Source organism: Neomonachus schauinslandi, chromosome 6, assembly GCF_002201575.2.
Source record: "Neomonachus schauinslandi chromosome 6, ASM220157v2, whole genome shotgun sequence".
Classification (NCBI taxonomy): domain Eukaryota; kingdom Metazoa; phylum Chordata; class Mammalia; order Carnivora; family Phocidae; genus Neomonachus; species Neomonachus schauinslandi.
Window position 1 is genome coordinate 17,430,571 of NC_058408.1, and position 17,134 is coordinate 17,447,704.

The following is a 17,134-nucleotide window of genomic DNA, read 5'->3' on the forward strand; positions in this document are numbered from 1 at the left end:
ATTAACCTCTGATATGCCTTTATTGGTATCACACCAAGTTGTTAGTCTCCACTTATAACTAGCTGATTGCTTCACTACTTTTATCAAGTCTCTGAATTATTAATTGTTCCACAATGTGATCCAAATACATTTAGACCTCTCAGGGCCAGGGGTTGCTAATTTTTTTTTTTTTAGGATTTTATTTATTTATTTATTTGAAAAAGAGAGAGAGAGAGAGAGAGAAACAGCATGAGAGGGGAGAGGGTCAGAGGGAGAAGCAGGCTCCCCGCTGAGCCAGGAACCCGATGTGGGACTCGATCCCAGGACTCCGGGACCATGACCTGAGCGGAAGGCAGTCGCTTAACCAACTGAGCCACCCAGGCGCCCAGGGGTTGCTAATTTTTGAGCCTTGCCCTGGTCATCCCTGGACAGGACAGACCTCTTTTCTATGGAGCAGGAGCTAAGAATGCTAGGGATAGAGAATTTGTCCTTCACTATGTCCTCCCTCCCCGCCCAGATCTCCCCTATGGAGAAGGAGCTGTGAGTATATGTACATGGAAAGTAGGTAAACCTGTGTGCTATCCAGCTTCCACATCTCATTCTCCTCTATGTAAGTCTTCCACACCATGGAGCCTGGGAGAAAGGATCTATTGATGTTCAATAGATGCAAAATCCACCCAGAAGAGCTCTTTTGTGCCAGAATGCTGGGGTAGTTGAGAGTTGATACTCAGTTGTCCAGGCCCTGGAATAGTTCTTCACAGGAGAAAGTTGTAGCCCCAGCTTGAAGTTCCTGGCCTTCCAGTGTTCTTAAAAATTTCCCTAGACTTTCTGGAATGACTGCTCGCAATTTATTATAAGCCATTTGTCCAATCTGTGGAAACATTGAATAATTGACTTTGCTAATTTTAGACAGTTCATCAAAAGTTTCTCTGGTGGAAGGGCACATGGGTGACATAGTTGGTAAAGCATCTTGGTTTCAGCTCAGGTCATGATCTCAGGGTCATGAGAGTGAGACCCATGTCAGCCCCATGCTCACTTCAGAGTCTGCTTGAGATTCTCTCTCCCTCTCCTGCCCCTCTGGCTCATGTTCTCTCTCTTTCTCTAAAATAAATAAGTAAATCCTTACATTTTTTTCCTCTGGTACATAGTTTCATTAAGCTCTTCACACTGTTTTTACTGACAAGAAATTTTAAAATGTGGGATTACTTGATGTTCAACATACAATTGATCCAATATTTATTTTACAAATAAATATTTAGCAAAAAGCCTTGATCTAGATAATAAACACTCAAGAAATTTAAGGGGATTTTTTGTACATGGTGGTGGATGCTTAGGTATTTTGAAATATACAAATTATTTAATTTTTCAAATTGCTTTAGAGATTTAGTCTTGTGTTCGTCGGCCTTTAGTATGAACTGGCCAGATGATAACTATTTAGCATTTATATGACAATAGTTGAGGACAGTGCACAGATTATCTTTGTAATTTCAAATATGTTTCTGAATTATATAACAACAGATGACCTTATCCTAATGGTGAGAACGGCCCTAATCTTTCAATGAACAGTATCCTTTCTCTGGCCTTCAGAGTTCTAATTATATAGCTCTGCATTTCAAAGATCTACAATCTCTAGGGAAAAAAAATCGACAATTTCTATTGTATTTACACAGGTAGTTATCCATCCAATGTCACCTTCTAAGATACTGCTCTCAGGGAACAGAAAATTATTAATTCAAAAGTAGGACATTAGCTAATATTACTAAAATTGCAGAGTGATATCTTAAAAGTCTCCTTTAAGAGAAGAAAACCTTCACTAACAAAAAAAGAATAAAGTACATTAGTAGAAATATATGGGGAAATTTCTGGGAGTCATGAGGCCTCCCTGGTACTTACATAAATCTTATCTACTCTCTGTACCTGTAAATACCACTTTAAAGATTGATGTAAGCAATACTCTATACAAAGATAAATGACTGCTATATGGAGAAAAACTCAAAAAGACAAAGAAATAGGTATTTATTAGGTAACTACAACATGCCAGTTTTGATGAGTTATTTGAGAGAAATATAATGAAGTGAAAGCTGTATTTGAATTTAATGGGATAAAAATTTAATTGTACTACCTTACATTTCCTAATTTTAAATTTCCCTATAGGAAAGGTAATACTGACTTTGCATCAAGTGGTGTTAAGGATTAGTATAGATATATGTAAAAGCGTAATAATAATAATGTTCAATCTTTATTATCAAAACAACATCATGTGAGAGATACTCATACTATAAATATTGTTATAGTCTAATGTCACTTTTTAACTATGATAAGTCTTTTAACCTGTTTTAATCTTAATTTTGTCATCTTTTTTTTTTTAAGATTTTATTTATTTATTTGACACAGAGAGAGAGAGAGGAATCACAAGTAGGCAGAGTGGCAGGGAGTGGCAGAGGGAGAAGCAGGCTCCCCGCTGAGCAAGGAGCCCGATGTGGGACTTGATCCCAGGACCCTGGGATCATGACCTGAGCCGAAGGCAGACGCTTAACGACTGAGCCCCCCAGGCGCCCCAATTTTGTCATCATTATTACGAGAAACATAATATTCCACAGAGATCTTGTGAATAATCCCTGTGAATGTGTTTTCTGAGTGATAACACACTCTGAAATAGTATTTGGAACAGTTGATTCAGTAAATTAAATGGAATAGGAAACAATAGGTATACATGGTCATATTATATGATACTTAGTCTACATTGTAAAAAATATGAGATTTTAATTTAGAGATTTAGATTTTCATTTGATCCTAAAAATTTATAAATCTATTTATGTACAAGTTAAACTATTCCTAAAAAACATATCATAAGTATTACCCTTGGAAATATTATTTTTAATCAGGTATAGTTCAAAGTAATATAAATGATAAAAAATTTCAGAATTGTCCTACAAATATTAATCATGTGGATATTTATTCTCAAGAAATCAATGAGATTTCTATAAATATTTATTTTTTCTAAAGAGCATTTTTTCTTTGGAAAAGCATACCAAATAAAAAGTTTGCATACTGGATTGTGTTGGAGGATGTAACTGAGTGTATGTAACCACACATGGTTGACTGGCGATCTGGATTGGGACACCCTTCCTTGTCCTTGGAATGCACACTCTGCCCACTGTTTCCACAGTGGGAGTCATTTTCAAGGATGTAACCTTGAGAGAGTAAGGTGTTGTTGAGACCATCTGTACTGAATATGTGACTGAGCCCCATTCTGGTGGGTGGATGTTGAGATCTTTTCATCTTGCAGCCGCCAAAGGTAAGCCTCATATGTAAGTTCCTTTGCTTATTAAACCTGCCACCAAAAACAAACAAATGAACAAATAAACAAGTCTGCCACCTACCAATCTGAAGTAGCTTACCTCTTTCTTCAGTTTTTCTCTGGCCCTCTGAGTACAGGGGCCTGTTTCAGATTTCACCTAGGATGCTTTGGAGATTGCAAACCCAAAATTGAAAAATATATTTGCAAATATGAATTTTATTGAAGTCTCTTGAACCCAGTTAAAGTTCATGTAGAGACATAATGCTTTATGTTATTCTGTTTATTTATTTATATTTTACAGTTTACAAAGCATTGACTTCTGTCTTCTAAAAGCAGACTTAGGTTATCAAGAACAATAAAGTGTGACTGAGTAGAAGAGGTGAAAGTCTTCTCTAAGAGACTGATAAAATAATCTTTCTAAGAGGTAAGAGGTGAAGGGCATGAATGTGTTTTACTTCACAATAGTCTGGAAATACACCCTGTTATTTAGAATTTCATCAGGAGCAAATAAAAACAGTATCTTTATGTTAGTGCTCTCTAAAAAAGAAATATATCTAGATCTATAATCTTACTGTCACACTGTTATTTTTATTGACCCAAAAGGTGAAAGAAATCAATAATTTTCATATAATCTTTGCAGATATTTACAATAAAAATCATTCTATGTGAATACTGATGAGTTTATATTTGCAAATGGTCACAATGCCAACATATTTGCAAAGGTGTGAATATAGATTTGGGTTACCTAATATCTATCAAGGGTGATTTCTGTTCTTTTCTCTCTTTTATTAAAATAAAAAAAATAAATCCTGCATCTAGATTACTTCTACAACTACTTATACTAAGTTACTAAATATAGTAGTCAGCTAACTCTGATGGGTACTATAGAATTATGTTTTAATCTGACTGACTTGGATTCCAAAAATAAAAGCATTCGTTCATATATAAAAAAACATTGTCTTTATGCCTTTAGAAAACACAAAATTTTTCATATAGGTAACTGAGAAATACATTATAGCTAAACTATTTTTTCTCTAACAATAATCACTTGAGTCATAAAATGGAATACAGTGGCGAAAGTACGGTTTGAAACCATAGAAACTATGGTTTGAATTCTAACCCTATCTTTTAGAAAAGAATGTGGCTTTGAGCACCTATCTTTATCTTGTAGTAAATGCTCAGTAAGTACTTAAAATCACACTGCTGTATTCTTTGAAAAATCCAGACGGAATCTACATAGAGGTGGTAACTTAGCCTCTTATTTTGCTTCATCTATTCCTTTTCTGTCCTTTTCTTCATTTCCATTCTTCAGTACTAAAACTTCTTTTGCTTTCATTTATTTGTATCTCTCTATCCATCCATCTCCCCTGTAACTGTGAAGATTGTTTATTTCCATGTAGAATCACAGATCAACAGACATCCATTAACTTCTTCCAGAACCACTAATAAGTTACACCTCTAACATTTGTTGGGTTGCTGCAAGAATACAAATGGGGCTAACATATCATATGTCTAAGAAATTTAAAGTTATAAGTAAAGCTAATATTATGACAAATATTCCAGCAAAATGGACAAATATTCCAGCAAAATGGACAAATATGATTAAAGCTATAGTTTTGGGAAACAGGAAGTCTGCAAAATATCAAATGAATAAAACTAATATTGCATACTTCTGGGTGGTCCATTTATATACAAGCAATGTTTGTACTACTAATAAAAATAAGAGTATACACAATACGTAAATACTTGTTACTTATTCCATAAAATTTATTTTTCCTATATGTCAGAAAATCCATTAGTTATGTTGTTCTAATCGTAGTTCTATACAATCTGTTGATAGTATTGATAGAGAAGTTTAAGTTGTAATATAATTCTAAGTATACAAAATATAAAAATATTTTCATGAAAAACTATAATTTAAAGTTAATGCTAAAAAGTCAAAACCTTAACTATATACTTCAAACATGTTTACAAAAATATTTTTCTCCAAATGTATTGTAATTATGCATTAAAATTGATAGGTAAAAGGGGCGCCTGGGTGGCTCAGTTGGTTAAGTGACTGCCTGCGGCTCAGGTCATGATCCTGGAGTCCCGGGATCGAGTCCCGCATCGGGCTCCCTGCTCGGCGGGGAGTCTGCTTCTCCCTCTGACCCTCCTCCCTCTCGTGCTCTCTGTCTCTCATTCTCTCTCTCTCAAATAAATAAATAAAATCTTTAAAAAAAATTGATAGGTAAAATACAAATTATAACTCATATGTATCAAACTTATTTAAATATACCTGAGTTGTTGTATAATATTTGAACATCATATTAAAATTATTTGGAAATCTAGTTTCTAATCTGAATAATTCATATCATCTTTACTAATTATGTATAGATATTTATATCCAAATTTGAGAGTAATAATGTATAGTTAATATTGAAGTATTTCCTTGCTGCTATGGGCAATTAGTTACCACACTAAGTTGTGAGTATTTCAATAACCATTGACTGAAGGATAAATAGGCATAGAACTTTGACATTTGGCATCAAGCAGAGACAATATATTCAAGTTGTTCGTTGATTCCAATGAAAGGATATGACAATTCAATTCTTTTTTCTTTTTTCTTTTCTCTAATCTTAGTGCTTTTGATGATCAAATCCTCTCCACTTTAGGAAGCAGTGTTCTCCATCATCAGCTGCAGCAAAACCCCAGAAGACTGGATATTTTGACCATGCTGTCTGTCTTCCATATCAAGATTATAAGGCAAGTGATGTGAAGATTTTCCCTGGGGTTTGAATGGTGTTGATCATGAAAATGGGCATTTTGGGTCTACCAGCAGCTTCATGACAACACAAAGCTCTGAATCCCTACTGATGGAAGTGGCCAATATGTTCTATGTGTGTATGTGTGTGGGTAAGAAATATTTAACTGTTTCTTATTCATATACATTTTTGTTTTCTTTATACCTTTTAGTTTTTCACAAAAGTCCATTTATTATACTAAAGCATTAAAAAATACACAAGCCATTTTTTTTCTACACTTGGTCAAGTATTATTTCTATATTATTTTAATTATCTACTAAACTAATTTTTCCCTTATCATCATCATATTTTCTAGTAATCCACTAATTCTCCAAGTTCAATTTCAATCAGCAAGAAATTTTAGTGAGACAGATATTTCAGTTAATTATTATTCTTTATTTCTTATAGTATTTTCTTAGGGATATGGTCTTACTATTGTCCTACTGTCAATTAGGACAGTATGGTTATCTAATCAGAAAACAGTATGTAATGTATTTAATTTTTTAATAATCTTTTTTATTCCTAGGCATATGGAGACCACAATATTTAGCCAATCTTTAAATAGAAAGCTATATATTATCCTGTTATTTTATTATAATTTTACTGTAAGATTCACTGTCACATTTTTAAGATGATAAATATTTTTGTCAATAAAATTTAACCTTAAAAAAACTCAAGATGACTCTCATGCATATTTCTGCTTCTTAAACTACTTCCAATGCATCAAGCATCCACATTTTGAACACTGTTTATAAGATTAGCTAGTTCAAACAAAAGATAAACCCAAAATATAAGGCCATTTTCTAGGATTTGTTAACATACTATGGCCTGGTTTTATGTTTTTCTTATGATCATAAGAAAGAAACAATAACTTTAGACTAAATTGTTGCTTAGGCCACATTTCTTCCAGAGAAACTCATGTTTTAAAGCTCTTTCTTCATTTTCTCTTTCAAAAATCTCTTCTTTTTCACAGATACAAAGAAAGTGAAACGTGTGTAGTTTAAATGCCGATATTGTAGCTCCATTTCAAACACTCTGACGACTTTTGTGGATGATGAGCCAAAACAAAACAAATCCACACACAATAATTGACACTTATAAATTATTTCCATTCTAAGGAATTTCTGAGTTCAAGTAAGTTCTTTGAAATATCCATTTATACAGTAGTAAGCTTCATATTTTATACACACTGATTTGAACATGACCATAAAATAATAATCTTTCTAAATGTCCCGTTGCTATTAGTGCAAACATCCTTTTAGTCTTTCATGATCAAATCGAAAAAAAAAAAAGCAAAACAACTAAAGGTTACAATTTCTGAATCTTTTCTTTCCTTCCTCTCCTTCCTGAGGATTTTTTAAAAAAATGTCTATTGTTTAGCTTAGCATACATTGAAAAAAAGTGAATAAAAGCATAAATAAATGACCAAAAAGGTAACTTTGTGATAACCAAGAGATCAGGTAAGGGACTTTCCTGCACTTCAGAAGACTTCTCATGCTACCTCCCTCTTCTATAAAGGGAAACACAATATTAATTTCTAAAGAATAATTTTGTTGGCTTTTGAAATGCAGCCACTCTGAAAAACAGTATGGAGATTCCCCAAAAAGTTAAAAATAGAACTACCCTATGACCCAGCAATTGCATTACTAGGTATTTACCCAAAAGATACAAAAATATGGATTTAAAGGGGTACATGCACCATAATGTTTATAGCAGCATTAAAAACAATAGCCAAACTATTGAGTCCAGTGTACATTGGGGTCCAGTGTACATTAGAGTCCAGTGTACATTGACTGATGAATGGATAAAGATGTGATATATATATACACACACACACACACACACACACACACACACAGTGGAATATTACTCAGCCATAAAAAGAATGACATTTTCCATTTGCAACGATGTGGATGGAGCTAGAGTGTATTATGCTAAGCAAAATAAGTCAGTCAGAAAAGACAAATACCATATGATTTCATTCACATGTGGAATTTAGGAAACAAAACAGATGAATGTGTGGAAAGGGAAAAAAAGAGAAAGAGAGAGGGGAGGCAAACCATAAAAGACTCTTAATGATAGAGAACAATCTGAGGGTTGATGGGGGGTGGGTGGGTGGGGGATGGGCTAAATGGTGATGGGTTTTAAGAAGGGCACTTGTCATGATGAGCACTGGGTGTTGTATGTAAGTGATGAATCACTGAATTGTACTCCTGAAACCAATATTGCACTGTATGTTAACTAACTAGAATTTAAACAAAAATTTGGAAGGAAAAAAAAAATGTCATCATTCAGTATGTATTCTTTTCTGTCTGGTTCCTTTCCCTTAATGTTATATTTGTGAGCATAATCCATGTTGTATAAGTATTACCTAATTTATTTTGCTCTGTATAATATTTGATTACACAAGTATTCCATAATTTACTTATCTTTCTAATGATGATAGACATTAGAATTTTAGAGTTTTGCTATACTATGAATAACACTACTATGACATTCTAGTGCATGTAATTTGGAGGACAGATATTTGTATTTCTGTTGAGTACACACCAAGGAATGGAATCACGAGTAATAGGGTAGGTGCTCATTGAGATTTAGTATAGTATAAAAGATGTACATATTCTCACTCACAGCAGTGTATGGTAGCTCTTGCTATTCTACATCCCAGTCAAAACTTAGTATTGTCTATCTTCTTTTTCCTTATTCTGATGATGGTCTAGTCATAAAACATTGTAGTTCAGATTGTCTTTCTCTGATGATTAATGAAGTTGGTATCATTTGAATATTTACTGGTATATTTTGGTTACTTTTTTCATTTTTCCACTGGTATGTGTCTTTTTTCTTGTTGCTTTGTAGGAATTCTTTATATGTTTTTAATATTTGCTTTTTGCCAAATTCAAGTGTTGCAAATAGTTCTCCAGTAATGCTGATATCTGCTTTTGTTTTGTCAAGGTTGTTCTCTTCCTTCCAGAATATATATTGATATGCCATTGGTGCATTATTAACTACAACATTATGCTCAAGATATTAAGGAAGAGAAGTTTTAATTTTTGGTAAACATTCTGAAAGCTAACTTGGTAATACAAAATTAAAGAGCAGAGATATACCACTTTCTAGCCACAGGCTTTATTAAGACAATAAACAAGACATCTTTAGTTCATCTACTTTTCTTAGTATGCCACATTAGAAAGCCTTTCACTGAAATTGATTCGTCTTACATTTTAAATATCATAGTGACAATTGTATTCCTTAGAAGCAGATTTATCGTGTTGCATACGTTTTGTGACCTCTCACTCACGTGGGCCCTTTCAAGTTCCTGATTTTTATTTATATGCTTTTAAATAAATTGAAAACTTTATTCCCTTAAAAAATACTTCCAAAATGTAAGCTTCAGGCTTGAGAAAACCTGCATGTGATGCAGATCACTTTTTTACAATTTTGGTTGCTTTTCCCTTACAAATAGTAGTAATCAAAATTGTCTAAATACTTAAACCCTTCACTACTCATGAAGTTAATATAACACAGCAGAGAAGATAGTGAGAGCAATGAGTCATTAATTAACTGATGACATGCACTGGAGCTTTTTAATGAAGGAAATAGTAAGTAGATATGGCCATAATTAGTTCTAGTAATGAAAATTAATAAATTTCAAGTCATAAGTCATAAGAACTATTATATTTTGCCAAATGTATAAACTTCCAGAATGTGGAGAATTCTAATATGTTTTTTTCCACACTGAGCAAGTTTGATAAATCATGTGTCTTGAATGGGATAGTGTATCTTTCTGACTTCTGCAAAATTTAAGACTACAGTATTAGGAGAAATTAAGTTAATTAGACTGTTTATAATTAAATATTCAACCTACAGGGATTTTCTAATTGGTTCCATATATCTTAAGAACAGATTGCCCATTGGAAATAATTCTTACCTGAATTGATAGCCAATATTAAATAATCGCTTACACATGAAAGCAAAATCCTCAAGAAGCAATATTTTAACTAAATTTGCGCTGTTCATGAGTAGAAAAATCAATCCAGCTTTCTGAGTGGAACATAAGAATTCTTTCCAAGAACTGCTTAATGTGACACATTCATATAATTAATGTTTTATAAAGGAAATTTCACAGCACACACTTGAGGCTATGAAGTTTTATTATATCTGGATATAATATACCACATTCTCTGCTTATTACTTTAGATTTTAGATCTTTTGTAGTGCAGAGTATTACCTATTGTGCATAATATGCATAGATCTAAAATCCCCGTGATTAAACACTTTCTATTTTTTTCCTATCTTATTTTGCAGAGCATTGTTTATAGTTGATGCTTCTTGCTCCCTTCTGAAGGCCTGCTGGTCCCGACTTCATGACTTTTTTCGCATCTGACTCCTTTCTTTCCATTCCCACAACTACTTCCCATGCTTAGCTCCTTATCAAGTCACCCTTAGATAATGGAAACTAGTCCCTAACTTGTGGTTCTGTCCAAGTCTTTTTTATCGATAATTCATAATATTCACTTACATTTCCTTAATGTATCAGGTTCCTCTACTCCTGAGAAGAACAAAGCAACGGCAATAGCAACACATGTTGAGTTTTTTACTTATTAAAGGAGAGACCAAACTTTCCACATTCTGAATTCAACTTGTCTTTCAAAAACAATCTTTCAGTGTTGCTTCCAAAAAACCTCAAGTCCGTTGGCTCATGAATAGATGAAGAAGATATGTCATATGTATACAATGGAATATCACTCAGCCATCAAAAAGAATGAAATCTGGCCATTTTCAATGATGTGGGTGGAGCTAGAGTGTATTATGCTAAGTGAAATAAGTCAGCCAGAGAAGACAAATACCATATGGTTTCACTCCTATGTGGAATTTAAGAAACAAAACAGATGAACATAGGGGAAGGAAAAGAAAAATAAGATAAAAACAGACAAGGAGGCAAACCATAAGGGACTCAACTATAGAGAACAAACTGAGGGTTCCTGGAGAGGAGGTGGGCAGGGGATGGGGTAAATGGGTGATGGGTGTTAAGGAGGGTACTTCTGATGAGCACTGGGTGTTATATGTAAGTGATGAATCACTAGATTCTACTCCTGAAACTAATACTATACTATATGTTAACTAACTTGAATTTAAATAAAATCTTGGAAAAAAAAAAAACAACACCTCTAGTCACTAAGAATATCTGGCATGCTTTATTAATTTTAAGATTTTCACTTACACAAATGTTCATTAATTCACTCACTCAAGATTCTCTTCTCTTATTGGAGTTCCTTAAATTCTGGCTTATATTCCACTTTTTTCTTGATCTCTACCCCAGTTTTGCCAGCCCTGAGAGAGGTTCTCTTTATAAGTGCTTACAGTGCTTTTAAAGATAAAAATAATAGTTCAGTTTAGTTGTCAGGTCTATGTCTAATTCAAACAGTTTAAAATAACTCATTAATAAAATAAATATTCTTTAAAAGCTTGTTTTGGTTTATAACAATTTGCAATGTATGTAAAGTGTTATTTGGCTCATGGAGTTGATGAAGTGATTAATTTAATATTTTTACTTCTTCTCATGGCAGGTGAGGATAAGCCAGGATTAATGTCAAATCTCATAAATAGGTAAAAGTGAGAAAAAGCAGTCCTTGGAACTTACTGAGATTTACCTTTTGGCTTTTCTCAAGAGAGTGGGAACTTGAGCCACTATGCTCTTCAAACCCAGCTGGCTCAGTATGATGGAATCCTACTCAGGTGAGCGTGGCCGAGACTGCAGGGCTCTCTCTCTCTCCTTCTGGTCACAGCCTAGGGCTACAGTCTCTCCAGGAGATGCAAGACATCAGCAATTCTTTTTCTCTCCAGCTCTATATCTTAGGAGCTGTATTCCAGATAATAGACAATAAGAGATCTGAAGTTCCCTTCTCCCATCTATCGTCAACTCATAAGAAAGGGGGTCTATTCCAGGTACAGCGGCCCTAACATCCTGTTTAACCATTATTCATAGGATAGAGGTTTTTTGCCAGTAGGGGCATGCTGAGATCATAAGCTACTGCCCTTGCCCAGAGCCCTGTTTGTAAAGCAAAGGTTTTATTCTAAGAGAATTCGGCCATTGTCTCTACCCTTATCTCAACTCCCCAGGATTGGTGCACAAGATTTACACAGGAGGAGAGGAAGGCAGTAAGAACAAAGAACTCTCCCCAAGGAAACAGGCTGTATTTGTAACAGAGCATGAGGAAGTTTAAGCATAAGGGCACTGTTGAAAACAATGGAAATTTCGGTAGTAAGCAATTAGGAGGCTGGTAGCTCCATGAGAGCAACAATCCCAACTTCAACCACTCAGAATTTTAACTCCAAGAGTTTGCTTGGCGCCAGATCAAGCCCCCCCCAAATGGCCTTAAAAACTAATTTTTTTGGGCGCCTGGGTGGCTCAGTTGGTTAAGTGACTGCCTTCGGCTCAGGTCATGATCCTGGAGTCCCGGGATCGAGTCCCATATCGGGCTCCTTGCTCAGCAGGGGGTCTGCTTCTCCCTCTGACCCTCCCCCCTCTCATGTGCTTTCTCTCTCTCAAATAAATGAATAAAATCTTTAAAAAAAAAAAAAACTAATTTTTTTTTTTTTTGGTCTGGATTTTCTCTCTCTCTTTTTAAAATTGAGGCATAACTGACATACAATTTTGTTTCAAGTGCACAAGATAGTGATTTGACATTTGTATACATCACAAAATAATTACCATGACAAGTTATGATCTGTCACTATACAAAATTAATACAATATTCCTGACTATATTCCCTACGTTGTAGTGAATGGGTGAAAATATTTGTAAGTCATATGTGATAAGGGATTGTTATCTAAAATACATAAAGAACTCATACAACTCAATAACAACAACAACAAAAATACCTCAGACAATCTGATTTAAAAATGGGACAGAGGATCCGACTAGACATTTTTCCAAAGGAGATGTACAGACAGCCAACAGGCACTCATTATCAGGGAAAATCTGCTCAACATCACTCATTATCAGGGAAATGCACATCAAAACCATTAGTAAGATATCACTTCACATCTTTCAGAATGACTATTATCGAAAGACATGAAATAACAAATGCTGGTGAGGATGTACACAAAAGGGAACCCTCATGCACTGTTGGTGGGAAGGTAAACTGGTGCAGCCATTGTGGAAATTAGTGTGGAGGTTCCTCAGAAAACTAAAAATATGAATTTCATTTTTTTAAACAATCTTTTTTCTTTCTTTCTTTCTTTCTTTCTTTCTTTCTTTCTTTCTTTCTTTCTTTTTTTTTACTTAGTTGTGATAAACATCTCAGTAGAGCAGACACATACATAAAGGGCAGGTGGCAGTGCTGTATGCAAGGGCATGCCTTGACTGCCGCTGCTCTGGAATTTGTTTTAGACCTCAAATGAACAGAACTGTCTCTGTCCCTCAGGTCCTCCAGAACCACTGGCTGAGTAAGCTCAGTGACATCTGGCTGGCTGGCATCTCCTAATGCCTCTGTGGCTGAGCTCACTATAGCAGTGATAGAAGACAGTGAGCCATTTGCCATCCCAACATTGCCAGACCATGGTCATCAACTGGCTGGTGAGAGGCTGACCCTGCCCATCAATATACCAGGTGAGGTGGATGTAGGAGATGCAAGCTGCATACATGAATCATGTAGATGTGTGGGTCCAGGATGGTGGTGTGAATGGGCTTGTTGCTTTGAGGTAGGAGATTCTCGAAGTAAGAAGATTGTTTGAGGGAAATCCATCCCTTCTGTGAGGTTATCCTAGGCCTGGGGCTAAAAAAAAAGTAAGCCTTAAATCACAAATCTTCCTGTAGGCCTCAAGGACCCCATTGTTAACAACCTCAGTCCATTGTTCGGTGATCTTAATGATCTCTTGTTTGGGCACTTTGATGTCCTCATCTTTCATGGTGGTGGTGCATCTCTCTATGGAGCTCTCCATACCATCTGTAAACTGTATACATTATGGTGGTTTCTGGTCCTTGACACCACTGTCTGACTGCTTATTCAATATGCTTTTGGCAGCTGAAAAACTCCTAGAGAAGAGCATCACCTTGAGCATGACATCCTTCAGTTTTCTCAAGACACTGAACTTGAACAAGCACTTCATATTGTCCTGATGATGCATCATGGAGGCCACTGGGGAATTTTTGCAGACTAGTGGCTACTTGAGAACCTGGTGAGGTGTGATGCATTTTGTGGGGTTTATGGCCTCTGGTTAACTATGTTCTTGCTTTAAGAGTCACTGTATCCCACTCTCATGATGGGAAACCATAGGCTCCAGCCTTGATCTGCTGATATAGCTTGTGCTGATCTTCATCCAAGAAAGGAAGATATCCCAACAGAAGGATATATAAGATGAACACACAGGCCCAAATAGCCACAGGTTTTCCATAAGGATCTTTCCTCAAGGCCTCAGGGAACAAATAACCTGGTGTGCCATCAAAATTAAACCAAGCCTGCTGTTCTCATACTTCCATGGCTAGACCAAAATCAGCCAGATTCGTGTTGACACTCTTGCATCTACTTGCCAGCAGAAGGTTCTCAGACTTCAGATCTTAGTGGACAATGTCATGCTGGTGGATGTGGCTACTACTTTCCAGAATTTGATGTATACAGTTGCTAGCACCAACTTCACTGTAGTACTTTCTAGCCACAATCTCTTCAAAGAGCTCCTTGCCAGTAAGAAGGTCAAACATGAGGTTGTGAAACCTTTCTTCAGAAACACTGTCATGAAGGTGCATGATGTTTCAAAAGTCAGAATATTCAGACGTCACATTCTAGTTTCTGGTGATCCTGGGCAGATAACTTCTTGGTATTGATGATTTTTGCAGCATATTCTTGTATGGAGAATCCTTCACACACCTGCAGACCACAGAGAAAACAACATTGCTGAGCTCCTTAAAGTGTTGGTAGTCATTGTTGAAGCGGGTTCAGTGGTGATGGTGGCCATTTTGTCCAGCAAGCAGACATGATGGTGCAGCCCACACTGGTGTCCATGCAGTCACCACCACTCAGCCAAGGGAGCAAGAGAGAATGAGGCAAAACCCCAAAAAGCTCAAATTTAGTTGTATCAGACTTTGGAACAATGTTGTTCCAGGACATAACTCATACAGGCATACTCAACAATATTATCAGCTGACTTCTCATCAGATATAATGGAGCCTGGAATATATAGTATTGTCATCCAAATGTTTCAAAGAAAAAGAATTAAAGCAAGAATTCTATATCTAGCAAACCTATTTAAAACAACAACAACAACAAATCTGATATATATTGTTTCTAGCAGACCTTCACCACAGGAAATACTAAAGGGAGTCCTTGAGGCTGAAATGAAAGGATACTGAACAGTAACTGGAAACCACATTATTAAGATAACTATGTAGGTAAAAATAAATCAGTATAGACGTACTTTTGTAACACTTCTACTATCTGATTTAAGAGAAAACCATCTAAAGCAATAATTATAAAACAGTCTTGATGTATTTCTTTTTTTTTTTAATTTTTTTTTTTTTTAGATTTTATTTATTTATTTATTTGAGAGAGAGAGAGAGAGAGAAACAGCATGAGAGGGGATAGGGTCAGAGGGAGAAGCAGGCTCTCCGCCGACCGGGAGCCCGATGTGGGACTCGATCCCAGGACTCTGGGATCATGACCTGAGCCGAAGGCAGTAGCTTAACCAACTGAGCCACCCAGGCGCCCCAGTCTTGATGTATTTCTAATGGGTCAATTCATCAGGAATTATATAAAAATTATAAACATATATATATAAACACATATACATACGTGTAAAAAAAAGCTAGTCATAAAAGACCACATGTTCTATGATCCCATTCATTTAAAATGTCCAGAGTAGGCAAATCATTCAGAGAGAGAGTAGATTAGTGATTTCCTAGGGTGGTTTGGTAGGAACTGGGGAGTGACTTGTGGAAAAGCAAGATTTCTTTTTGGAAAGACAGAAATGTTCTAAAATCGATCGTGGTGATAGTTTCACAACTCAATGAATACACTAAAAAAGTTATATAACTTCAATGTTTGAGGTGTACAGTATGTGCATTATATCCAAGTAAAGTTGTTTAAAAATTACCTTGTATCTAGTATGACAAGATGTAAAGTTTGATTCCAACTCCCCTCTCCACCCCACCAAGCCCTTTAGGCAACAAAATAGTTTATTGCTTTTAAAACACAGGCACAGGAAGATTTGCACTCTCTTCATCATCGAAACATTAAATTTCTGGATATGATTACTAGCACTGCTGTAGTCATTTAGCGACATATCTGAGAAAAACAAGTCAATACCGAGGACAAAAATTAGAGATTTAGAAAACACAAAACAAAAATACATTGTTGCAGCTCCTCAAGTAATTGTTTTTTATGTAATATTTAACCCCTAAATACTGGGATGACCTCTTTCTTCCTTAATGTAATAAAAGGCAGCAGTCTTCTAGGGCTGAGATCATCATTCGGACAGCTTCCTTACTGTTTTGCCTGCTTTGAAAATCAAATATCAGTGCATTCCTAGGAAGAATTAACCATGGGGTAGTTAATTCCACTTGTTTGATTTTACCTTAATGCCTTGTATCCTTTACATTCCTCATCATCTGTTCTGATAACAACTTGAGGTAAAAGCCTCTTAAGATGGGCCCAAGTTGTTGTTTATCCCAGTCTTTGAACATGGTCTACATTATGTGTTGACTTTGCCAGGGCCTTTGATGATGTCATTAGTACGCTATGAGATCAGTGCATCCTAAAGGAAGAATGCATTTAGTAGTTCTAATCAGGGCTAATACTAATCATTACTTATTAGTCATTATGGTACAGATACTGATCAATTAACATGAATATGTTCAAACGATCAAAACAGGTAGCAGTAAGTGAATCCTTTTCATCAAAATATACTGACTTTCCTGCCTTCATTTAGAATGATGGAGTTGTGTTGTTTTCTCTCCTGGATTTAAAATAATACTTTAGAAATATTTTATCTTGACAGTGACAAATTGACTTTTAAGAAAAATTCCTCAGTGTATAAATATCCAACTATCCAACTACCCATTTAGTAGTATTTTACT

General features: G+C 35.4%; 1 pseudogene; it reads right to left on the reverse strand.

Annotated features, from left to right (window-relative positions):
• Positions 1-706: 706 nt before the first annotated feature.
• Positions 707-15,018, reverse strand: LOC110588153 (annotated as a pseudogene).
• Positions 15,019-17,134: the final 2,116 nt, after the last annotated feature.